This window comes from Heptranchias perlo, chromosome 35 (assembly GCF_035084215.1).
Source record: "Heptranchias perlo isolate sHepPer1 chromosome 35, sHepPer1.hap1, whole genome shotgun sequence".
In the NCBI taxonomy this organism is placed as follows: domain Eukaryota; kingdom Metazoa; phylum Chordata; class Chondrichthyes; order Hexanchiformes; family Hexanchidae; genus Heptranchias; species Heptranchias perlo.
In genome coordinates, this window is record NC_090359.1 from 17,185,952 (window position 1) to 17,211,918 (window position 25,967).

At 45.3% G+C, this 25,967-nt stretch overlaps 3 non-coding genes across 3 annotated transcripts; 1 reads left to right on the plus strand and 2 right to left on the minus strand.

Moving 5' to 3' along the window:
* The first annotated feature begins 14,014 nt into the window (after positions 1-14,014).
* trnad-guc (transfer RNA aspartic acid (anticodon GUC)) lies at positions 14,015-14,086 on the plus strand. The gene has a single exon. It is a non-coding gene; the product is annotated as a tRNA-Asp (tRNA).
* A 998-nt stretch (positions 14,087-15,084) lies between these two features.
* Positions 15,085-15,156, minus strand: trnad-guc (transfer RNA aspartic acid (anticodon GUC)). Its single transcript has one exon. It is a non-coding gene; the product is annotated as a tRNA-Asp (tRNA).
* Positions 15,157-19,769: 4,613 nt separating this feature from the next.
* trnae-uuc (transfer RNA glutamic acid (anticodon UUC)) lies at positions 19,770-19,841 on the minus strand. Its single transcript has one exon. It is a non-coding gene; the product is annotated as a tRNA-Glu (tRNA).
* Between the last annotated feature and the right edge of the window lie 6,126 nt (positions 19,842-25,967).

A 25,967-nucleotide genomic window follows, 5' to 3' on the forward strand; every position in this document is an offset into this window, starting at 1 on the left:
CAGAGATTGTAGTTAAGGAGGAGGAATGTGAAATATTGGATGGGATAAACATAATGAGAGAGTAAGTATTAAGGGGTTTAGCATCTTTGAAAGTAGATAAATTGCCAGGCTCGGATGAAATGTATCCCAGGCTGTTTAAAGAAGCAAGGGAGGAAATAAGGGAGGTTCTGACCATCATTTTCCAATCGTCCCTGGCTACAGGCATGGTGTCGGAGGATTGGAGGACTGCGAAAGTTGGCCGTTCTTTAAAAATGGAGAAAAGGACAGACCCAGTAAATACAGACCAGTCAGTCTAACCTCGGTGGTGGGCAAATTATTGGAATCAATTCTGAGGGACAGCATGAACCTTCATTTGGAAAGGCACGGATTAATCAAGGACAGTCAACATGGATTTGTTCAGCGAAGGTTTTGTCTGACTGACTTGATTGAATTTTTTGTGGAGGTGACAAGGAGGGTTGATGAGGGTCATGCGTTTGATGTAGTGTACATGGATTTTAGCAAGGCTTTTGACAAGGTCCCACATGGCAGACTGGTCAAAAAAATAAAAGCCCATGGGATCCAGGGGAAAGTGACAAATTGGATTCAAAATTCGCTGAGTGGCAGGAAGCAAAGGGTCATGGTTGACGGATTGTGACTGGAAGGCTGTTTCCATTGGGGTTCACGGGGTTCAGTACTAGGTCCCTTGCTTTTTGTGGTATATATTAATGATTTAGACTTAAATGTAGCGGGCATGATTAAGAAGTTGGCAGATGATACAAACATTGGCCGTGTGGTTAATAGTGAGGACGAAAGCAGTAGAATGCAGAAAGATATCAGTGGACTGGTCAGGTGGGCAGACAAGTGGCAAATGGAATTCAATCCAGAAACGTGTGAGGTAATGCATTTGGGGAGGTCAAACAAGGCAAGGGAATACACAATAAATGGGAGAATACTGAGAGGTGTGGAGGGAGAGAGAGACCTTGGAGTGTGTGTCCACTGATCCCTGAAGGTAGCAGGACAGGTAGATAAGTTGGTTAAGGAGTCATACGGAATACTTTCCTTTATTAGCCGAGGCATAGAATATTAGAGCAGGGAAGTTATGCTAGAACTGTATGAAACACTAGTTAGGCCACAGCTTGAGTGCTGTGCACAGTTGTGGTCACCACATTACAGCAAAGATGTGATTGCACTTGAGAGGGTACAAAGGAGATTTATGAGGATGTTGTCAGGACTGGAGAATTTTAGCTATGGGGAAAGATTGGACAGGCTGGGGTTGTTTTCTTTGGAACAGAGGAGCCTGAGGTGTGGTTTAATTGAGGTGTATAAAATTATGAGGGGCCTGGATAGAATGGACAGGAAGGACCTATTTCCCTTAGCAGAGGGCCCATTTAGCAGGGGATTGGTCGGAGGATTAGAGATGAGCTGAGGAAAACAAAATTCACTCAGAGGGTGGTGGGGTTCTGGAACTCACTTCCTGAAAGGATGGTAGAGGCAGAAACCATCATCACATTTAAAAAGTACTTGGATATGCACTTGAATTGCCATAACCTAAAGGGCTACGGACCAAGTGCTGGAAAGTGGGATTAGGCGGGGTGGCTCTTTTACGACCTGTAGAGACATGATGGCCTGAATGGCCTCCATCTGTGCCATAAATTATCCATGTTTCCATGTTGATGTTCATTTTGCTGCCTTGTACATGAAATACAAGAAGTTAACATGCAGGTACAGCAAGCAATTAGGAAGGCAAATGGTATGTTGGCCTTTATTGCAAGGGGGTTGGAGTACAAGAGTAAGGAAGTCTTGTTGCAATTATACAGGGCTTTGGTGAGACCACACCTGGGGCATTGTGTGCAGCTTTGGTTTCCTTATCTAAGAAAGGACATACATGCCTTAGTTGCGGTGCAATGAAGGTTCACTAGATTAATTCCTGGGATGAGAGGGTTGTCCTATGAGTGGAGATTGCGTAGAATGGGCCTATACTCGCTGGAGTTCAGAAGAATGAGAGGTGATCTCATTGAAACATGAAAAATTCCGAGACGGATCGACAGGGTAGATGATGAGAGGCTGTTTCCCCCGGCTGTGGAATCCACAACAAGGGGTCTTAGTCTCAGGGTAAAGGGTCAATCATTTAGGACTGAGGTGAGGACGACTTTCTTCATTCAGAGGGTTGTGAATCTTTGGAATTCTCTATCCCAGAGGGCTGTGGATATTGAGTGTATTCAAGTCTGAGATCGATAGATTTTTGGACTGTAAGGGAATCAAGGGACATGTGGATCGGGCGGGAAAGTGGAGTTGAGATCGAAGATCAGCCATGATCTGAGTGAATGGTGGAGCAGGCTCGAGGGGCCGCATGGCCTCCTCCTGTTCCTATTTCTTATGTTCTTAGAATGTGGAACTCGGTACCACAAGGAATAGTTGAGGATACTAGCATTGATGCATTTAGGGAAAGCTCGACAAACACATGAGGGAGAAAGGAATAGAGGATATGTTGACAGGGTGCGGTGAAGAAGGGTGGGAATGTGGAGCATGAACACAGTCATGGAACATTTAGGCAGAATGGACCGTTTCTGTGCTGTAAATTCTATGTAATTCTACTATAGACAAGTTAATAGAAGGTGCAGACAGTTGATAAGTTGAATTTAATGTGGAAATTATGAGATAATATATTTTATGAGGAAAAACAAGGACTGGAAGTGCACACTCAATAGAACGGCACAGACGCTGTGAATGAACAGAGAGACCTCGCGTTTCAAATATATATTCCATGAAAGTACAGATCCAGGTCGATAATGCCCATCTCCAACCTCCCTTTCCTCTCCAAAGTCCTTGAACGTGTTGTCGCCTCCCAAACCCGTGCCCATTTCAACCGCAATTCCATGTTTGAATCCCTCCAATCAGTTTTCCGCCCCTGCCACAATACTGAAACGGCCCTAATCAAAGTCACAATTTACATCCTCTGTGACTGTGACCGTGGTGAACTATCCCTCCTCATCCTTCTCGACCTGTCTGCAGCCTTTGACACGGTTGACCACACCATCCTCCTCCAGTGTCTCTCCTCCGTCTTCCAGCTGGGTGGAACTGAGCTCGTCTGGTTCCATTCCTATCTCTCCAATCGTAGCCAGGGAATCAAACGGAATGGCTTCTCTTCCCGTTCCTGCACCATTACCTCTGGAGTTCCCGAAGGATCTATCCTTGACCCCCACCTATTTCTCATCCACATGCTGCCTCTTGCGATATCATCCGAAAACATAATGTCAGGTTCTACATGTACGCTGACAACACCCACCTCGACCTCACCACCTGTCTCGACCCCTCCACTGTCTCTGATTTCTCACACTGCTTTTTCAACATCCAGTAATGGATGAGAAAAACATTCCTCCAACTAAATATTGGCACAAACTCCGTTCCCGAGTCACCGACTCCATCCCTCTCTCTGGCCACAAATAAATAGACCATCATGAAATGTTCACAGTCCGTTTCTTGAGCCTTCTCCTTCGTAGAAGAATCTTTTAAACTCCTCGCACAAGTAACCATTGATCTTAATGTCCTGTTTTGCGGTATGTTCTAGATTGTTCCAGGTCAGCATTGTAATAATTCGGGGTAGTTGAAAAGTGGGATCATTATATTAAATCTCGATATTTATCACAGCCCCGCCCCCCAAACATTCAAACCACCGTTCAGGAGGAGAACCCCTCTGCTCACTGACCGACATTGGCTCCCAGTCCACCAACATCTCAAATTTTAAATTATCATCCTCGTGTTCAAATCCCTCCATGACCTCGCCCCTCCCTATCTCTGTAACCTCCTCCACCCCTACAACCCTCCGAGATCTCTGAGCTCCTCCAATTCAGGCCTCTTGCGCATCCACGATTTTCATCGCTCCACCATTGGTGGCCGTGCCTTCAACCGACTGGGCCCAAAGCTCTGGATTTCCCTCCCTAAACCTCCCCGCCTCTCGACCTCTCTCTCCTCCCTTATACACTTAAAACCTACCTCACCTGTCCCAATATCTCCTTATGTGGCTCCGTGTCACATTTTGTTTGATAATCGCTCCTGTGAAGCGCCTTGGGACGTTTTACTCCGTTAAAGGCGCGATATAAATGCAAGTTGTTGTTGTTGTTGGGGTGGAGAAAGGGTTTTCTTTCTTTTTATCACTCTTTTCTATCTCTCTATTTCTTTCCTTTCTCGGACTCTGTTTTCCGGGTCTGTTTACTGACACACATTACAATCTGTGTCACTCGGTGTCTAACAATGTGAGGCAATGTGTTTTATTCCCGCTGTGTTATCTCTCTGGCGGTTTCCTGATAAATGTTTAACTCGCGGCCTGTTCCCGTTAATGGTCACAAGCAGCAACAGACAGACAGAGCGTGTCTGACCGCCCTGAGATGTGGAAAAGGCATCAGTTTAGGACAAATGCATCAAATCAAATGTTCATCGGGCACCGAGAGAGACAAACTCCAGAGAGAAAGGCAGAAGGAAATAGAGAAATAAAAGCTAAATACAGACATCCTTGATGTCTCTCTATTCCATCCCCAACCGTTCAGTGTCGGGTAAAAATGTCAGTGCAAATAAATGTTCGAGAATCGGCCCAAAGAAGAAGAAACAAAATAACCCAAAACTGCTGAAACCCGGGATCTTTCGATCTTCAGTCTAACGCTCTCCCAACTGAGCTATTTCAGCCCCACATCAAACTGGCCTTTGGGTCATCCTCTTGTAATAAAATATAATCCCGGGTGGAATTGCCCCTCCCGCTCATTCCTCACTTCAGGATAATGAGACCGACCATCAAGGAGAGATTTTCTGAGACTTTCGGTGAATCTCATTCATATTGAACATTCCTTGAACTCTCTGCCGGGGGGGATTCAGAGCTGGGGTTCGCCATGAACCAGCGTCCCCTCAATTCCCAGCTTTATCAGTGAATCGACCAACTAACGCTCGAAGGAGCTCAGGTTATATTAATAATAAAAACAGAAAATGCGGGAAACACTCAGCAGGTCAGGCAGCATCTCCAGCCTGTACTGAGTGAGCTGATCTCACGAGGTGTGCGACTGAGCCACGGAGCAAGAAAAGCCGAGGCTCAGTCCCGGGCCTGAGCCGAGTGAGCTGACTCAATGTGTTCCTGGTAATTTTCATCAACACCTTTGAATGTGGCAGCACGATTTGTTCAAGCCGTTAAAACAGCATATGTTTCCTTGGCTGAATAATAGAGAAATCGAGTACAAAAGCAAGGAAGTGATGTTAAACGTTTTCAATCATTGTTCAAGCCTCATCTGAAGTATTGTGTCCAATTCTGGGCACGATAATTTATTAACGATGTCAAGGTCTTGGAGAGGATGGAGAGGAGATTTCCCAGAATTATACCAGGGATGGGGTTTAGTTGTGTGGAGAGACTCGAGAACCTGGGATTGTTCTGCTTCGAGCAATGAAGGTTAAGGGTAGAAGTAATCCACGTGTTCAAAATTAAGAGGGGTTTTGATCGAGTAAATAAGGAGAAACTTCACCCACTGGCGGGAGGGTCGGCAACCAACGGACGCAGATTTAAGATAATTGGCAAAAGAACTAGAAGGGAAATAAGGAGATTTTTTTGACACAGCGAATTGTTATGATCTGGAACGCACTGCCTTAAAGGATGGTGGAGCTCGATTCAATCGTAACTTTAAAAGGAGAATTGGATAAATACTTGAGAATCTCCCCACAGATACTACCTGACCTGCTGAGTGTTGCCAGCGGTTTCTGGGTTTATTTTTGAGCTTTCACTATCGCAGTTTTCCTGACAACCTGCAACTTGCCTCAAGGGCGCAGCTTCAAGCACAACTTTCTTGTGCTCTTCTCACACACAAGATCACACTTTACTTTCCGACACACGCGCTTTAAAATCTGCCGTTTCCGCACACAGCGTCCTGCGCCACGAGAATTTGAAAGACCTTCCGCTCATGGCCTGCAATCGCTCCTTTTTCCCCACAGGCGCTCTTTACATTTATCCTCTGCTCGATTCAATCGAACGCTTCAACAGAACTATTAAGATCAAGGCGGAACACTTCCGATCTTACTGCACCGCCCCAACTTGCCAAATGTGCACCTTTCAACCGCCATTCACAGCTCTGTCGCGCTGCCCGTCGCTCACGCAACTCAACTGCTGAGAGAAAAGAGCCAACAAGCATCAAAACAAAAACCAGTTCTTCACTTACCATCCCCTGGATCACAAGATTCCCCGAGTAAATTCCGTGAACAATCGGGCGGCTGTCTTTCCAGAGACCAGCCCTGCTTTCGTCGTGTTTGTCTGTCGAGCGGTCACGCAGATCGAAATGTATCGACTGGTTTCAAGGCACAAATGAACATTGGTGCGAATGGGACATGTGCCCAATAGAAACAGCGGTCGGAGCAGAACAAACTTAAAGGCGTGAGATCGTGAAAGTGAATGTTAGAGTCGGCAATGCCGCAGGAAAGTGTCCATGAAATGGGAGGAGGAAAGTAAAGGCGGCCGACTGACTGTGGAAGGAAGAAAAAGCTGGGAGAAGAGGCGGGTTTGAACTGTGGAACATCAAGTACAGGCATGTGAGAGTGCTGGGATTTGATGGAATAAATAGGTTTTCGCCACCAACAAAAAATGTTTTTCTCATGTATTAAATATTGATATATTGTTGCATTATATTCGCAAGCGTGGGAGAGAACAAAAGAAGCAGCGCACACTATGCCGTGACTCGGATTCGAACCGAGATTGCTGCAGCCACAACGCAGAGTACTAACCACTATACGATCACGGCACCACATGTCAGTGGGTGAGACTCTGCCCGAATTATTTAAATAGCACCATTAACGTAGCGAAACGTCCCAAGGCGCTTCACAGGAGATTTTAAACAAAATTTGACCCCGAGCCACAGAAGGAGATATTAGAAGCAAAATACTGCCGATGCTGGAAATTTGAAATAAAACCAGAAAATGCTGTAAATAATCAGCAAGTCAGGCAGCGTCTGTGGAGAGAGAAACAGAGTTAACTTTTCAGGTCGATGACCCTTGGTCAGAAATGGAAAAAGTTGAAGATTAAACAGTTTTTAAGCAAGTCCAGCGTCAGGAAAAGGGATGGGTGAGGAAGGGGAGGGGAGGAAAGAACAAAAGGGAAGGTCTCTGATAGGGTGGAGGGCAGGAGTGATTAAATAACAAAAGGAATGATGGTGCAAGGCAAGGAGGGTGGTAATGGGACAAGTAAAGAAACAAAAGATTGGTCCAGAGGAGCTGTAAATGGCAACATTTGAACCACAATCAGCACTCGCTGTCCAAAAAAATGTGATCAGTGTTTATGATCTGAAGTTATTGAAATCAATGTTGAGTTCAGAAGGTTGTAAAGAGCCTGATCGAAAGATGAGGTGCTGTTTCTCGAGCTTATGTTGAGCTTCATTGGAACGGAGTAAGAGGCCGAGGACAGAGAGGTCAGAGTGGGAGTGGGACGGGGAATTAAAATGGCAAGCGACCGGAAGCTCAGGGTCACGCTTGTGGACTGAGCGGAGGTGTTCAGCAAAGCTATTACAAATAAATCGCTGTTTCACCTGGAAGGAATGTTTGGGACCTTGGAAGGTGGGAAGGGAGGAGGTGAAAGGTCAGGTGTTGCATCTCCTGCACTCGCATGGGAAGGTGCCGAGGGGAGGAGAGCGAGTGTTGGGGGTGATGGAAGAGTGGACCAGGGTTTCCTGGAGGGAGCGGTCCCTTCGGAATGCTGAAAGGGGAGGGGAGGGGAAGATGTTTGTGGTGATGGTGGAAGTGGCGGAGGATGATACGTTGAATGTGGAGGCTGGTGGGGTGGAAGGTAAGGACAAGGGGACCTACCGTGGTTCTGGGAGGGAGTGGAATTGATAAGGACAGAAGTACAGGAAATAGGACGGACACAGTCGAGGCCAAGTCAACTGCAGTGGAGGGGAATCCTCTGTTGAGGAAAAAGGAAGACATATCAGAAGTAGTGGTGTGGAAAGTGGCATCGTCAAAACAGACGCGACGGAGAAAGAAAAACTCTGAGAATGGGATGGAAACAGCGGTCGCAGCAGAACAAATAAGATCGTGAAAGTGAATGTTAGAGTCGGCAATGCCGTAGGAAAGTGTCCCTGAAATGGAAGGAGGAAAGGAAAGCCGGCCTATTGATTATGGAAGGAAGAAAAAGCCTGGAGAACAGACCGTTTTGAACTGTGGAACATCAAGTCCAGGCATGTGAGAGTGCTGGGATTTGAAGGAATGGATAGGTTTTCACCAGCAACAAAAAAATTTTCTTTCATGTGCTAAAGATTGATTTCTTGCTGCATTCTATTCACAAATGTGGCAGAGGACAAAAGAGGAAAACAAATCTGTACTGTAACTCGGATTCCTGCGACCACAACGCAGAGTATGGACCAGGATACGATCACGGCGACGCACATCAGCTGTGGCAGTCGTGCCCGAACAACAGCAATGTCGCGCACGGTACTGGTTGGAAAAGAAGGATGTTTGGTGATGTGCTTAAATTCTGGCAGAGGTGGGATCGGAACCCATATTCCTAGAGAGACTGGAGTTTTAATCCAGCGCCTTGGACCGCTCGGCCACGCTACCAGTTGATAGCATTTCCTCATAATTTGCTATCTAATGATTGAAATGCGGCTTTCTTGCTTTTTGACCTTTGAGTCGAGGATTTTCCATTGAACGAATAAAATAAATGGACTTTCTGAGCAATGTTCATGCGACGAGGTGACCGAGTGGTTGAGGTGATGGATTCCTAATCCATTGTGCTCTCCACGCATGGTTTTTATCCCATCCGCGCCATTATTGCATTTACCGTTTGATGTGTTGGTTCCTTCCTTGTCTTCATCCAGAAGTCCTGGGCCTCGGTCCAATCCGAAGCCACGGTGGATGAATTTTGCATTGCTCGCTGAACTCTGCTCAAATCTGCAAAGTCCTGAGGTGTTGCGAGTGTAAGATGTGAATAACGTGAAGTATCAATCAAAGTGCACAATGACGCCCCGGGAAAGCGAGGATCTCTCCACAGATACTGCGATTTATTTATTAATCCAACTGTCTTTTGCGAAATGACCGAATGTGTTTATTTATATATCTGTATGGGTAAGGAAAACCCCATTTTGATCATTTCCAGGAACCAGTCAAGGACATAAATTAGTTTGTCAAACTCAAAACAACCGCTGGGATTTGCTGATTGAAAATTTCAATGGAAATTGAGACCGTCACGAAGTATCGGAACAAATATACCCGCTGGGGTTTCGGGGTTGTTATCGGTTTATTTATATCACTGAGGAACCCATTTTAAACGAGGTGTAGGTGCAAATCTAACGATGGATTTCAAATTTATCACCTTAACCACTGCTTAGTTAAAATCGCAATGAGTGATCGCTCGGTAACACACCGTGCATCCAGCCCCCAACCCGTCTCCGTTCAATCATGTTCTGAAAGTGACAATCACCTGTTTAATTTTTTCTTCTGTTCTATTTTTCTCTGTAGTTTTGTAAGAAGAAGCGAGCCGAAGACATAAAATTAAAAGATGGTGTCTTAAAAATGCTTCCCCCCTGCCGGGGAATTAAACCCCGGACGAAGGTGGGGCAACTCACCACGATAAGAGAGAAAGAAAGAACGAAAGAAAGACAGAGTCAGTTGTCGTTGTCTAACAAAGAGATGGAAATGTAAAAGATTCTTTCTCGAGTGGCCCGTGGAAAATGAAACAAACTGTCATCAAGTAAATAGTGAAAAGAAATGCACTGATACATGAAGCATGTCTAACACCATCTGGGATGAGTGCACAGTCAATGCAGCAGTTCCTCGTTAGTATAGTGGTGAGTATCCCCGCCTGTCACGCGGGAGACCGGGTTTCAATTCCTCGACGGGGAGATTAAACTTTCGCCGCCTTTAAAAGCTTTTTCTCTCATTCATCTCTAATATTGGATGCGGAATATACAGTGTAAAACTGACTCGGAGTTTCCCACTTTCCCCAATTTAATTTCACTGATATTCCAGCGGTTTTAAAATCTGCTCTCAGCGTCACTCTTCACCTCGATGTTCGACTGGTTTCTGTGATGGTGGGGATTTCTGGAGGAGGCCGAGATAGATCATCCACTCGGCACTTCTGGCTGAAGACGGTTTCTAAAACTTTGCACTCACACGCTGGGCTTTACCATCATTGAGGATGGGGATGTTCATAGAGCCTCTTCCCATTAGTTGTTTAATTATCCACCATCATTCACAAATGGGTGTGGCAGGACTGCAGAGCTTTGATCTGATCCGTTGTTTGTGGGATCGTTTAGCTCTGTCTACAGCATGCTGCTTCCACTGTTTGTCAAGTAGTCCTGTGTTACTTTCAGGTTATTGGTGTGTGTATATGTCTGTGTGCGAGTGTTTATGTAGCTCGGAATGTGTGTGTTTGTGTATGTGTGAATATGACTATGTCTGTCTCACTTGTTATATGCGTTTCTGAGTGTCCCTCTCTTTCTTTCTATCTGTCACTTTTAACCTGCTCCCCAAATAATTTTTCTCTGGACCTTGACTAACAAAGAGATAGAAAGTAAGTCTTCTTTCAACAGTGGCATGTGGAAAGTTAATCAAATTGTCATCAAAGAAGTAGTTAAAATAGATTCACTGAAACATGCATCCTTTTCATTGCTGTATGTGAGATCTTTCATGTCTGCGCCTGTTCCGAGACCTGTCTCTCTCTGTTTCGGGCTGGTGACAGCGCGATTCTGCGTTTCATTTCTTGCCCATCATTGTGGTTCTCACATCGAGCTGAAGCGTGAGGCAGAGAGCAGATTTTTAAAATCGCTGTGAAATCAATTTGTGGAAGTGGGAAAGGCCGAGTCAGTTTTTCATTGTATTTTCAACATCCAATATTGCAGATAAATGAAAGTGAAGCTTCGAAAGCAGCAATAACCTCCTCGTCGGGGAATTGAACCACGGTCTCCCGCGTGACAGGCGGGGACACTCACCACTATACTAACGAGGAATTCGTGCAGACATTTGCCGTATATTCACCACAGATGCTTCACGTTTCAGTGAATCTGTTTGAACTGTTCATTTGATGACAGTTTGTTTAACTTTCCACGGACCACTGTTGAAAGAAGAATTACCGACCACTTTTCCATCTCATGTTGGATCATGATGTGGGTAACGCGGGAGAGAGTGAGACAGAAAGAGACAGATCTTCTCAGGAAAATATAGAAAATATGAGGCACATACACAGACAGACAGACACAGACACACATACACATGGATTGACTCAGAAATACTGAGAGTCAGAATATGGATAATTTGGCTGATTTTTGTTCTATTTCTGTCGTAGATTTCGTGAAATCTTGCAGATCAATTAAAATGAGCATAAAACTCGAGGTACTCAATGCTGTGGAATTTTAATTCACTTAAGAATTATTAATTCTACAAGAAACTTGTTGAATTTTGAAACGCAGAGATGAAACAGGTTGATGAATGACGGGATCTGAAGTCTGTCAGATTTGAACCAATGAAGGAATTTCTAATCTGTCACCTTAATCACCAGTTAGTAAAAATCACAATTGCTCTGCATCCAGTCCTCAAATAGTCTCCGTACAATAATATTCTGAAAGTGACAATCACCTGTTTTTTTGCTCTGCAGTTTTTGTTCAGGAAGAAGCTCGGCGAAGACATAAAATTAAAAGTTGGCGTCTGATAAATGCTTCCTCCCCGTCGGGGAATTAAACCCCGGACTAAGGCGGGGCAACTCACCACGATAAGAGAGAAAGAAAGAACGAAAGAAAGACAGAGTCAGTTGTTGTTGTCTAACAAAGAGAAGGAAATGTAAAAGGTTCTTTCAAGAGTGGCCCGTAGAAAATGAAACAAACTATCATCAAATAAATAGTTAAAAGAAATGCACTGATACATGAAGCATGTCTAACGCCATCTGGGATGAGTGCACGGTCAATGTAGCAACTTCTCGTTAGTCTTGTGGTGAGTATCCCCGTCTGTCACGCGGGTGACCGGGGTTCAATTCCTCGACGAGGAGATTAAACTTTCGCCGCCTTCAAAAGCTTTTATCTCCAATATTGGATGCGGAAAAGACAGTGAAAAACTGACTCGGAGTTTCCCACTTTCCCCAATTTAATTTCACTGATATTCCAGCGGTTTTAAAATCTGCTCTCAGCGTCACTCTTCACCTCGATGTTCGACTGGCTTCTGTGATGGTGGGGATTTCGGGAGGAGGCCGAGATGGATCATCCACTCGGCACTTCTGGCTGAAGATGGTTTCTAAAACTTTGCACTCACGTGCTGGGCTTTACCATCATTGAGGATGGGGATGTTCATGGAGCCTCTTCCCGTTAGTTGTTTAATTATCCACCATCATTCACAAATGGGTGTGGCAGGTCTGCAGAGCTTTGATCTGATCCGTTGTTTGTGGGATCACTAAGCTCTATCAACAGCATGCTGCTTCCACTGTTTGTCAAGTAGTCCTGTGTTACTTTCAGGTTATTGGTGTGTGTATGCAGCTAGGAATGTGTGTGTTTGTGTATGTGTGAATATGACTATGTCTGTCTCACTTGTTATATGCGTTTCTGAGTGTCTCTCTCTTTCTATCTGTCACTTTTTCCCTGCTCCCCAAATAATTTTTCTCTGGACCTTGACTAATAAAGAGATAGAAAGTAAGTCTTCTTTCAACAGTGGCATGTGGAAAGTTAAACAAATTGTCATCAAAGAAGTCGTTAAAATAGATTCACTGAAACGTGCATCCTTTTCATTGCTGTATGTAAGATCTTTCATGTCTGCGCCTGTTCCGAGACCTGTCTCTCTCTGTTTCGGGCTGGTGACAGCGCGATTCTGCGTTTTATTTCTTGCCCATCATTGCGGTTCTCACATCGAACTGAATCGTGAGGCAGAGAGCAGATATTTAAAATCGCTGTGAAATCAAATTGCAGAAGTGGGAAAGGCGGAGTCAGTTTTTCATTGTATTTTCAACATCCAATATTTCAGATAAATGAAAGTGAAGCTTCGAAAGCAGCAATAACCTCCTCGTCGGGGAATTGAACCCCGGTCTCCGGCGTGACAGGCAGGGATACTCACCACTATACTAACGAGGAATTGGTACAGTCATTTACCGTGTATTCACCAAAGATGCTTCACTTTTCAGTGAATCTGTTTGAACTGTTCATTTGATGACAGTTTGTTTAACTTTCCACGAACCACTGTTGAAAGAAAAATTACCGACCACTTTTGCATCACATGTTGGATCATGATGTGGGTAACGCGGGAGAGAGTGAGACAGAAAGAGACAGATCTTCTCAGGAAAATATAGAAAATATGAGGCACATACACAGACAGACAGACAGACACACAGAAACAGACACACATGCACATGGATTGACTCAGAAATACTGAGAGTCAGAATATGGATAATTTGGCTGATTTTTGTTCTATTTCTGTCGTAGATTTCGTGAAATCTTGCAGATCAATTAAAATGAGCATAAAACTCGAGGTACTCAATGCTGTGGAATTTTAATTCACTTAAGAATTATTAATTCTACAAGAAACTTGTTGAATTTTGAAACGCAGAGATGAAACAGGTTGATGAATGACGGGATCTGAAGTCTGTCAGATTTGAACCAATGAAGGAATTTCTAATCTGTCACCTTAATCACCAGTTAGTAAAAAATCACAATTGCTCTGCATCCAGTCCTCAAATAGTCTCCGTACAATAATATTCTGAAAGTGACAATCACCTGTTTTTTTTGCTCTGCAGTTTTTGTTCAGGAAGAAGCTCGGCGAAGACATAAAATTAAAAGTTGACGTCTGATAAATGCTTCCTCCCCGTCGGGGAATTAAACCCCGGACTCAGGCGGGGCAACTCACCACGATAAGAGAGAAAGAAAGAACGAAAGAAAGACAGAGTCAGTTGTCGTTGTCTAACAAAGAGAAGGAAATGTAAAAGGTTCTTTCAAGAGTGGCTCGTGGAAAATGAAACAAACTATCATCAAATAAACAGTTAAAAGAAATGCACTGATACATGAAGCATGTCTAACACCATCTGGGATGAGTGCACGATCAATGTAGCAGCTCCTCGTTAGTATAGTGGTGAGTATCCCCGCCTGTCGCGCGGGTGACCGGGGTTCAATTCCCCGACGAGGAGATTAAACTTTCGCCGCCTTCAAAAGCTTTTATCTCCAATATTGGATGCGGAATATACAGTGAAAAACTGACTCGGAGTTTCCCACTTTCCCCAATTTAATTTCACTGATATTCCAGAGGTTTTAAAATCTGCTCTCAGCTTCACTCTTCACCCCGATGTTCGACTGGCTTCTGTGATGGTGGGGATTTCGGGAGGAGGCCGAGATGGATCATCCACTCGGCACTTCTGGCTGAAGACGGTTTCTAAAACTTTGCACTCACGTGCTGGGCTTTACCATCATTGAGGATGGGGATGTCCATAGAGCCTCTTCCCGTTAGTTGTTTAATTATCCACCATCATTCACAAATGGGTGTGGCAGGACTGCAGAGCTTTGATCTGATCCGTTGTTTGTGGGATCGCTAAGCTCTATCAACAGCATGCTGCTTCCACTGTTTGTCAAGTCGTCCTGTGTCCCTTTCAGTTTATTGGTGTGTGTATTTGTTTATGTCGCTAGGAATGTTTGTGTATGTGTGAATATGACTATGTCTGTCTCACTTGTTATATGCGTTTCTGAGTGTCTCTTTCTTTCTATCTGTCACTTTTTCCCTGCTCCCAAATAATTTTTCTCTGGACCTTGACTAATAAAGAGATAGAAAGTAAGTCTTCTTTCAGCAGTGGCATGTGGAAAGTTAAACAAATTGTCATCAAAGAAGTCGTTAAAATAGATTCACTGAAACGTGCATCCTTTTCATTGCTGTATGTGAGATCTTTCATGTCTGCGCCTGTTCCGAGACCTGTCTCTCTCTGTTTCGGGCTGGTGACAGCGCGATTCTGCGTTTTATTTCTTGCCCATCATTGCGGTTCTCACATCGAACTGAATCGTGAGGCAGAGAGCAGATATTTAAAATCGCTGTGAAATCAAATTGCAGAAGTGGGAAAGGCCGAGTCAGTTTTTCATTGTATTTTCAACATCCAATATTTCAGATAAATGAAAGTGAAGCTTTGAAAGCAGCAATAACCTCCTCGTCGGGGAATTGAACCCCGGTCTCCCGCGTGACAGGCGGGGATACTCACCACTATACTAACGAGGAATTCGTGCAGACATTTACCGTATATTCACCAAAGATGCTTCACTTTTCAGTGAATCTGTTTGAACTGTTCATTTGATGACAGTTTGTTTAACTTTCCACGAACCACTGTTGAAAGAAAAATTACCGACCACTTTTCCATCTCATGTTGGATCATGATGTGGGTAACGCGGGAGAGAGTGAGACAGAAAGAGACAGATCTTCTCAGGAAAATATAGAAAATATGAGGCACATACACAGACAGACACAGAGAAACAGATGCACAGAGATTGACTCAGAAATACTGAGAGTCAGAATATGGATAATTTGGCTGATTTTTGTTCTATTTCTGTCGTAGATTTCGTGAAATCTTGCAGATCAATTAAAATGAGCATAAAACTCGAGGTACTCAATGCTGTGGAATTTTAATTCACTTAAGAATTATTAATTCTACAAGAAACTTGTTGAATTTTGAAATGCAGAGATGAAACAGGTTGATGAATGACGGGATTTGAAGTCTGTCAGATTTGAACCTGCGCGGGGGAAATGAATGAATTTCTAATCTGTCACCTTAACAGCCAGTTAGTAAAAATCTCAATTGCTCTGCATGCATTCCTCAAATAGTCTCTTAATTATCCACCAGCATTCACAAATGGGTGTGGCAGGACTGCAGAGCTTTGATCTGATCCGTTGTTTGTGGGATCGCTTAGCTCTATCTGCAGCATGCTGCTTCCACTGTTTGTCAAGTCGTCCTGTGTTACTTTCATGTTATTGGTGTGTGTATGTTGGTCTGTATATGTCTGTGTGTGAGTGTTTATGTAGCTACAATGTGGGCCTCCATTTTTACAGCTTTTTTATTTGAACCTCTTGGGGCCGGGATTCCTGGGCCTTCTCCTTCACACCACATGAGAGGAGGCGAGAAGGCCCGAAACAGCAGGTAAGTGCCTTCATAGCACAACTGGTGGCCCGGAGGAACAGGAGTGCTTTCCGCAGGCCCAACAAGCCAACCTGCCGTGATCCCATACAGATGATCGGCCGACCCCCTCCAAATCTCCGACACCCCTGCACGAACTACGAACCCCATGATCTCCGACCCCTGCAATGACTCCCGAACCCGACCTCCGATGACTGAGCCCTCCCTCCGATGACTGACCCACCCATGACCCCGTGACCCCCCTCCCCGATAAAATCAAGCCCAATGAGTTTGATTCCCGTTGTGTTATCTCTCTGTCGGTTAGCTAATAAACGTTTAACTCTCGGCCTGTTCCCGTCAATGGTCACAAGTAGTAACAGACAGAGCGGGTCTGACCGCCCCGAGATGTGGAAAAGACATCAGTTTGGGACAAATGCCTCAAATCAAATGGTCTCCCGGCTCCGAGAGAGACAAATTCCAGAGAATAAGGCAGAAGAGAAAAGAGAAATAAAAGCTCAATAAAGACGCTATCAATATTTCCCATTCTTGATGCCTGTCTATTTCTTCCCCAACCTTTCTGTGCCGGTTAAAATTTCAGTGTAAATAAATGCGAGAATCGACTCAAAGAACGAGAACAAAGCAACAAAAATCACCGAACACAGAATCAAACCCAGAGACCTTTCGATCTTCAATCTCACGCTCTCCAAACTCAACTATTTCGGCTCCACAGTAAATTGGACTTTGTGACATCACCTTGGACAAAGATAGAAACCGAGTGGAATTTCCCCTCCCGCTCATTCCTCACTCTGGGGGAATGGGACCCGGTCAGATCCCGGAGCTCAGGTTATGTTAATGTTCAGCTGATGATATCTTAATATTATCTTGTGTTTGGCCTCATTTAATCAGGTTCATGGGCACTTTCTTCCCTCATCCCTTCTCCCAAATCGCTTCTTCCCTGAAGCAATGTGGTGCAGCCGTGGCCAAATTTAACAGGAAAAGCCAATTATCGCCTGCTTCCCACAGGAGAAAAAGCTCACCCTGGAGATTCAAGCGGAGCAAATTCCCAAATAACGTTCTCATCTGGGATCGAACCGGGGACTTTTCGCGTGTGAGATAAATGTGATAACCGCTCCACTCCAGAAACCATTGCTTAATTTATCGCATCGTGTGGCTTCTCTGTTAAACAACATCTGTCCCACACTAAAGGCTCTCAATCCTTCTCTTTCACAAACATTTCACTGATCAAAACTTCACAACTCACACAGGAAAAAGTCTTCATTTCAAAATCATTGAACTCCCGAAGGAGCTGCGGGGAACAGATTGAACGGTGTAACTGAGTACAGAGATACAGAGAGACACCAGCAGAGGGAGGTAGAGAGCGGTGTAACTGAGTACAGAGATACAGAGAGACACCAGCAGAGGGAGGTAGAGAGCCGTGTAACTGAGAACAGAGAAATGCAGAGAATCTGACAACACCAGGTTATTGTCCAACAATTTTATTTGAAAATGACAGCTTTCGGAGGCTTTCTCCTTCGTCAGGTGAGACACCAGCAGAGGGAGGTAGAGAGCGGTGTAACTGAGTACAGAGAAAGAGAGAGACACCAGCAGACTGTGCAGCACAGCAACCTTTTATCTGAAATCTGAGGCGACATCGAAACTGCACAGAGTAGAGGAAGCATTACTGTGTATCTAACCCGTGTTGTACCTGCCCTGGGAATGTTTGATTTGACAGTGTAGAGGGAGCTTCATTCTGCATATAACCCATGCTGTACCTGTCCTGCGAGTGTTTGATGGGGCAGTTCAGAGTGAACTTTAATCAGTCTCTCCACATAACTGAAGTCCCTCATCCCTGGCACCATTCTAGTAAATCACCTCTGCACCCTCTCTAAGGCCTTGACATCCTTCCCAATGTTTGGTGTCCAGAATTGAACACAATACTCCAGCTGAGGCCCAACCAGTGTTTTATAAAGGTTTAGTATCAATTCCTTGCTTTTGTATTCTGTGCCTCAATTAATAAAGCCAAGGGCCCCATTTGCTTTTTTAAACAGCCTTCTCAACTTATCCTGCCACCTTCAAAGATTTGTGTACATACACCTCCAGGTCTCTCTATTCCTGCACTCCCTTTAAAATTGCACCATTTACTTTTTATTTTCTCTCCTCATTCTTCCTACCATAATGTATCACTTCACAATTCTCTGCATTAAATTTCATATGCCATGTTTCTGCCCATTTCACCAGTCTGTCTGTGTCCTCCTGAAGTCTGTTACTATCCTCCACATTGTTTATTACATTTCTGAGTTTCGTGTCATGTGCAAACTTTGAAATTATACCCTGTACTCCCAAGTCCCAGTCGTTAATATATATCAAAAAGAGCAGTGGTCCTAATACCGAGCCCTGGGGGACACCACTGTATACTTGCCTCCAGTCTGAAAATCAACTGTTCACCACTACTTTCTGTTTTCTGCCCCTTAGCCAAATTTGTATCCTCGCTGCCATTGTCCGTTTAATCCCATGGTCTTCAATTTTGCTAACAAGTCTATTGTGTGATACTTTATCCTCCCTTAATCTCTCCCTGCATAGAAACTCCCCGACCCATATTCATGGCCGCCCCCTCGACCTTGCCATCTCACGTGGCCTCTCTACTCCCGATCGTGTCAATCATGGATAAGGCCATCTCTGATCACTTCCTTGTATCCCTCTCCATCCACATAGAATCATAGAGTCATAGAAAGGTACAGCACGGAAGGAGTCCATTTGGCCCATCGAGTCCATACCGGCTCTATGCAAGATCAATCCATGTCTTCTCACTCCCGCAATGCACATCACAGAATGAACTCAGGAATCCCACGCCACTTTCTATGAGCGGTAACAGGCTGCGGTTATGGTGCAGACCGGGACCCAGGGCTGAGGCTGTGGTCATCAGTTACTCTGGGAGTGGCACAGTCTGTTTCATGACCAGGCGGGGGTGAGAGTAACCCCAGGGAGTCAGGCTGGTGTTTAGAAGGGTGTGGGTTCCAGCTCCCGTTCCAGGACTGGGACACATGATCCAGACTGACTGTGTCGTTCTGAGAGGGAGCTGCATCGTGAGAGGTGCTGTCCTTTGAATGAGGTGTTAAGTGGTAATTTGTGAAGAGCAGGGAGTTCTCCCGGTGTCCTGGCCAATATTCTTTCCCCAACCATCAGCACCCAACAAACAGGAGGTCTGCTCAATATAGCATCACTGTTTGTGGGATCTTGCTGTACACAACTTGGCTGCTACGTTCTCTTATAAAACGATAGTGACTGAACTTCTAGTGAAGTGCGTTGGGATGTCCTGAGGATGTGAAAGGTGCTATACAAATGCAAGTTCCTTGTTTCTCACAGTGGGCCGTGTCTCTTTCCTCGTCTCATTGAGACTCTCAGTTAATTGGTCCGTTCTCTCCGCAGATGGGGCCCGACCCGCTGAGTGTTTCCAGATTGTTCTGTGCGTGTTTCACTCAGACTCGGGTTTTACAGTAAATAATAAAAGGACTGCAGTCAGACACTTGGCCATGAGCTGCTGAGTGACCTGTCGGGACATTGTTGCTTGCTTCCCTTCAGCTTGTGGGACTGGGTTTTTGGTGCATTGTCCCTTCAAGTGCTGTGGTTTGCCTCATTTCTCAGTGTGATTGTGGTGCGAACTCAGAAGCAGCAGCCACAGTCCGGACTGCAGGCAAATTGGGAGGTTGGGACTAAAAGTTCACTATTCCCACACCGGGAGTCGAACCCGGGCCGCCTGGGTGAAAACCAGGAATCCTCACCGCTAGACCATATGGGAACTGAAATACCAACTAGCAAGAAGGGCACTGAGACTACAACCGGAAAGTTAACGGGCGATTCAAAGGAGGTATTCACAATTATGAAAGGTATTGACAGAGTATTTAAGGAGAAATTGTTTCCAGTGATGGAAGGGTTAATAACCAGAAGAGAAAGATTTAAGGTAAATTGAAAGACAGTCATGGGGGGTGTGACTAAGATTGAGACCATTCATTCAGCTGCCTCTGCAGCTCCCCTCCCTTCCCCTAGCCCACCAAGTTTCTCTCCTATCTCCCCTCATGCCCTCTCTGAGCTCTCTTGACCATGAGACCCACCTCCTGCTCCCTCGACCCTATTCCCACCAAACTGCTGACCACACAACCTCCCTTCCTGGCCCCATGTCAGCTGACATTGTTAATGTTCTCCTCTCCTCAGGTACGGTCCCCCTCCCGATCAAATCTTCCATCATCACCCTCCTTCATAAAAGACCCACCCTTGACCCCTGTGTCCTTGCAAACTACCACCCCATCTCCCACCTCCCTTTCCTCTTCAAAGTGTTGTCACCTCCCAAATCCATGTCCATCTTTCCCACAACACCATGTTTGAATCCCTCCAATCAGGTTTCCACTCCTGCCACAATACTGAAACGGCCCTTGTCAAAGTCACAAACGACATCCTCTGTGACAGTGTAGAGAGAGATTTAATCTTGATCTAACCCTTGATTCACCTGCCCACGGAGTGTTTGATGGCACAGTGTAGAGGGAGCTTTACTCTGCCATGTACTGTACAGTATCAGTCTGTGATGGAGCAGAGCCCTGCTCTTTAATAGAAATCATTCTTTCGATGAGCCACTGAGCCCCGAAAGCAGCCTCCAAGATCCAAAGTCTGATTTCCATCCCATAGTTCCAGCAGTTTGCGAGGGCTGGACCACGTTAACAGCAGCTCTCTGTTCCTGGTCTGGAGCTGAGGTGTTGTGTATTGTCCCTGACACAGGGACCAGACGGTGAGCTGCTGGCTCCTATTGTTCTGGGATCATTCCCTGCTGCTCTGTTCTCACCTCTTCACTGGGTCTCAGATTATTACCAGCCATCTTCCTGATCAATAAACAATCGCCAGTCTGACCGCGGAGATTTGAAATGTGTGAAACATTTCATGTGTCTCATCCCTCTCCCTGGACACAAATAAATAGGCCGTCATGAAATGGTCACAGTCCATTTCTTGAGCCTTCTCCTCCTTAGAAGAATCTTCTAAACTCCTTGATAAAGTGACCATTGATCTTAATGTCCTGTTTTGCGGTATGTTCTAGATTGTTCCAGGTCAGCATTGTAATAATTTGGGAGAGTTGAAAAGTGGGATCATTATATTAAATCTAGATATTTATCACAGCCCCGCCCCCCAAACATTCAAACCACCGTTCAGGAGGAGAACCCCTCTGCTCGCTGACCTACATTGGCTCCCAGTCCACCAACATCTCAAATTTTAAATTCTCATCCTCGTGTTCAAATCCCTCCATGACCTCGCCCCTCACGAGCTCTGAAACCTCCTCCACCCCGACAACCCTCCGAGATCTCTGAGCTCCTCCAATTCAGGCCTCTTGCGCATCCACGATTTTCATCGCTCCACCATTGGCGGCCGTGCCTTCAACCGACTGGGCCCAAAGCTCTGGATTTCCCTCCCTAAACCTCCCCGCCTCTCGACCTCTCTCTCCTCCCTTAAGACACTTAAAACCTACCTCACCTGTCCCAATATCTCCTTATGTGGCTCCGTGTCACATTTTGTTTGATAATCGCTCCTGTGAAGCGCCTTGGGACGTTTTACTCCGTTAAAGGCGCGATATAAATGCAAGTTGTTGTTGTTGGGGTGGAGAAAGGGTTTTCTTTCTTTTTATGACTCTTTTCTATCTCTCTATTTCTTTCCTTTCTCGGACTCTGTTTTCCGGGTCTGTTTACTGACACACATTACAATCTGTGTCACTCGGTGTCTAACAATGTGAGGCAATGTGTTTTATTACCGCTGTGTTATCTCTCTGGCGGTTTGCTGATAAATGTTTAACTCGCGGCCTGTTCCCGTTAATGGCCACAAGCAGTAACAGACAGACAGAGCGTGTCTGACCGCCCTGAGATGTGGAAAAGGCATCAGTTTAGGACAAATGCATCAAATCAAATGTTCATCGAGCACCGAGAGAGACAAAATCCAGAGAGAAAGGCAGAAGGAAATAGAGAAATAAAAGCTAAATACAGACATCCTTGATGTCTCTCTATTTCATCCCCAACCGTTCAGTGTCGGGTAAAAATGTCAGTGTAAATAAATGTTCGAGAATCGACCCAAAGAAGAAACAAAATAATCTAAAAACTGCTGAAATCCGGAATCGAACCAGCGACCTTTAAATTTTCAATCAAACGCTCCCCCAACTGAGCTATTTCGGCCCCACATCAAACTGTGCCTTGGTTCATCCTTTTGGAATAAAATATAACCCCGGGTGGAATTGCCCCTCCCGCTCATTCCTCACTTCGGGAGAATGAGACCGACCATCAAGGAGAGATTTTCTGATCCTGTCGTTGAATCTCATTTATATTAAACATTCCTTGAACTCTCTGCCGGGGGGATTCAGAGCTGGGGTTCGCCATGAACCAGCTTCCCCTCAATTCCCAGCTTTATCAGTGAATCGACCAACAAACGCTCGACAGAGCTCAGGTTATATTAATAATAAAAACAGAAAATACGGGAAACACTCAGCAGGTCAGGCAGCATCTGTGGAGAGAGAAACATCCTTTCAGGTCAATGACCTTTCATCAGAAAAAGGAGATATTCTGTTTTTGCTTCAGATTTCCAGCATCTGCAGTATTTTGCTTTTGTTTTACAGCTTGTATTAATGTTCTGCTGATGATATCTGAATATTATCTTGTGTTTGGGCCACTTTAATCAGGTTCATGGACAAATTCTTCCATCATCCCTTCTCCCACATCGCTTCTCTCTCTCATTCATTCTTTTCTCCTTTCAATCCAGAAGAGGGCGGGAATCAGAGCTCACCCCCCGAACCCTCCGCACACAGACCCCCGTCTACCACTCTGTGTGATCCAAGAGACAATTCAATACATTACACTCTGTATAAACACAGAAAGCTGACACACCAGGGGAGATCACACGGTGTTGGACACGGAGTGAAATAAACTGAAGCGTTTATAAAAAGTTACAGATCACAACACGTGTCTCTGTCTCTCTCCGCCATCCCGGCCTGTGCTGAGTGAGCTGATCTCAACTGGTGTGGTACTGAGTCCCACACAGAGCAGGATGGGCACATGTTCAATCTCCAGCCTGTACTGAGTGAGCTGATCTCACGAGGTGTGCTACTGAGCCCCGGAGCAAGAAAAGCCGAGGCTCAGTCCTCGGCCTGAGCTGAGTTACCTGGATTCACCCGTGTGGTACTGAGCCCCACAGGGCAAGTTGGATCCCCGGCCTGTGATATGTTAGTTCATCTCACTATAATTTATTAAGGAGGTCAAGGTCTTGGAGAGGATGGAGAGGAGATTTTCAGAATTATAGCAGGGATGGGGTTTAGTTGTGTGGAGAGAATCGAGAACCTGGGATTGTTCTGCTTGGAGTAATGATGGTTAAGGGTAGAAGTAATCCACGTGTTCAAAATTAAGAGGGGTTTTGATAGAGTAAATAAGGAGAAACTGCACGCACTGGCTAAGGTGCCTGTCCACCTCATACGTTGCAGGAAAGGATGCCCCGGAGCATGGTACATTGGCGAGACCGTGCAGACACTGCGACAACGGATGAATGGACACCGCACAACAATCGCCAGACAGGAGGGTTCCCTCCCAGTCGGGGAACACTTCAGCAGTCAAGGACATTCAGCCTCCGATCTTCGGGTAAGCGTTCTCCAAGGCGGCCTTCGAGACACACGACAACGCAAAATCGTCGAGAAGAAATTGATAGCCAAGTTCCGCACCCATGAGGATGGCCTCAACCGGGATCTTGGGTTCATGTCGCGCTACATGTAACCCCACCGCGGGGGGGGGGGGGGGGAAGAGAAAAAAAAAAGTTATCTGTTTTTAATACAAATGGCCATTCTTTGTCTCTCTCTCTGTCTCTTTTTTTCCCCGGGATGAGGGGGCGGACATATGAGGAGAGGTTGAGTAGATTGGGACTCTACTCATTGGAGTTCAGAAGAATGAGAGGCGATCTTATTGAAACATATAAGATTGTGAAGGGGCTTGATCGGGTGGATGCGGTAGGGATGTTCCCAAGGATGGGTGAAACTAGAACGAGGGGGCACAATCTTAGCATCAGGGACTGCTCTTTCAAAACTGAGATGAGGAGAAACTTCTTCACTCAGAGGGTAGTAGGTCTGTGCAATTTGCTGCCCCAGGAAGCTGTGGAAGCTACATCATTAAATAAATTTAAAACAGAAATAGAGAGTTTCCTAGAAGTAAAGGGAATTAGGGGTTATGGGGAGCAGACAGGAAATTGGATATGAATTCAGATTTGAGGTTAGGATCAGATCAGCCATGATCTTATTGAATGGCGGAGCAGGCTCGAGGGGCCGATTGGCCTCCTCCTGCTCCTATTTCTTATGTTCTTATGTCTTTGTAATCTGACCGCTTGCGTATTCAGTGGTCTTGGGTGTAATGTTCCCCTGTCTGAACACCATCCATGCTGAGGTGTGATAACAGGCAGTTGGAAAGATTATCTGTAATCGCCAGGCATTGTTCTGTTACTATACATGCGGAGCTTTTATGGAAACCTTCACACACCTGACGAAGGAGGAAAGCTCCGAAAGCTTGTGATTTTCAATTAAAACTGTTGGACTATAACCTGGTGTTGTAAGATTCCTTACATTTGTCCACCCCAGTCCATCACCGGCATCTCCACATCATATATTCTTTCAGTTCTGGTATCATACTTGTGAATCTTTTTTGCATCCTCTCCAATGCCTCTATATCCTTTCTATAATATGGAGACCAGAACTGTGACCAGTACTCCATGTGTTCGATAAGCGTTTAACATAACTTCTCAGCTTTTGAATTCTTTCCCTCTAGAGATGAACCCCAGTGCTTGATTTGCCTTTTTATGGCCTTATTAATCTGCGTCACTACTTTTAGTCATTTGTGTATCTGTACCCCTAGACCATTTGGTCCTCCATCCAATTTGGACTTTTATTATCCAAGTAGTGTGAGGCCTCCTTATTCTTCCTACTGGTAGATGCCAGTGTTGTCGATGTAGTGGAACAGCTTGGCTGGTTCTGCAACACGTTTTCAGCTGGGATGTTGTTGGGGCACATAGTTTTACTGTGTCCAGTGCGTTCATCCGTGACTTGATATCTTGTTGAGTGAATCGAATTGGCTGAAGACTGGCATTTGTGATGGTGGGGACCTCAGGAGGAGGCTGAGAAGGATCATCCCTTTGGTGCTTCTTGCTGAAGATGGCTGCGAACACTTCAGCCTTGTCTTTTGCACTCACATACTGCGCTCCACCACCTTTGAGGATGGGGATGTTCAGGGAGCCTCTGCGTCCCGATAATTTCTTAATTCTCCGCCACCATTTTTGACTGGATATGGCAGGACTGCAGAATTTGGACCAGATACGTTGGTTATGGGATCATTTAGCTCTGTCTATCGCCTACTGATTCCGCTGTTTAGCATGTAGTCCTGTGTTGAAGCTTCACCAGGTTGACATCTCATTTTCAGCTACACCTGATGCTGATCCAGAGATGCACTTCTACACTACTCATTGAACCAGGGTTGGCTTGATGGTGATGGAGGAGTGAGAGATATGCCGGGACATGAGGTTACGGATTGTGGTGGATTAAAATTCTGCTGCTGCCAATGGCAAAACAGTGCCTCGTGAATGCCCAGTTATGAGCTGCTAGATCTGTTCTTAATCTTTCCTATTTAGCAAGTTGAGAATGTCACATGACACGATGGAGGGCTTCCTCGTTGGGACCTGGTCTCCACAAGGACTGTGCGGTGGTCACTCCCACCAATACTGTCATGAACAGATGCATTGGTGACAGGTGGATTGGTGCGGACGGTGTCAAGTAGATTGTTACCTTATGTTGTTTCTGTCACGAACTGTCACAAGCCCAGTCTAGTAGCTATATCCTTCAGGATTCTGCCAGCTCTGTCAATGGTGGTTTTACTGA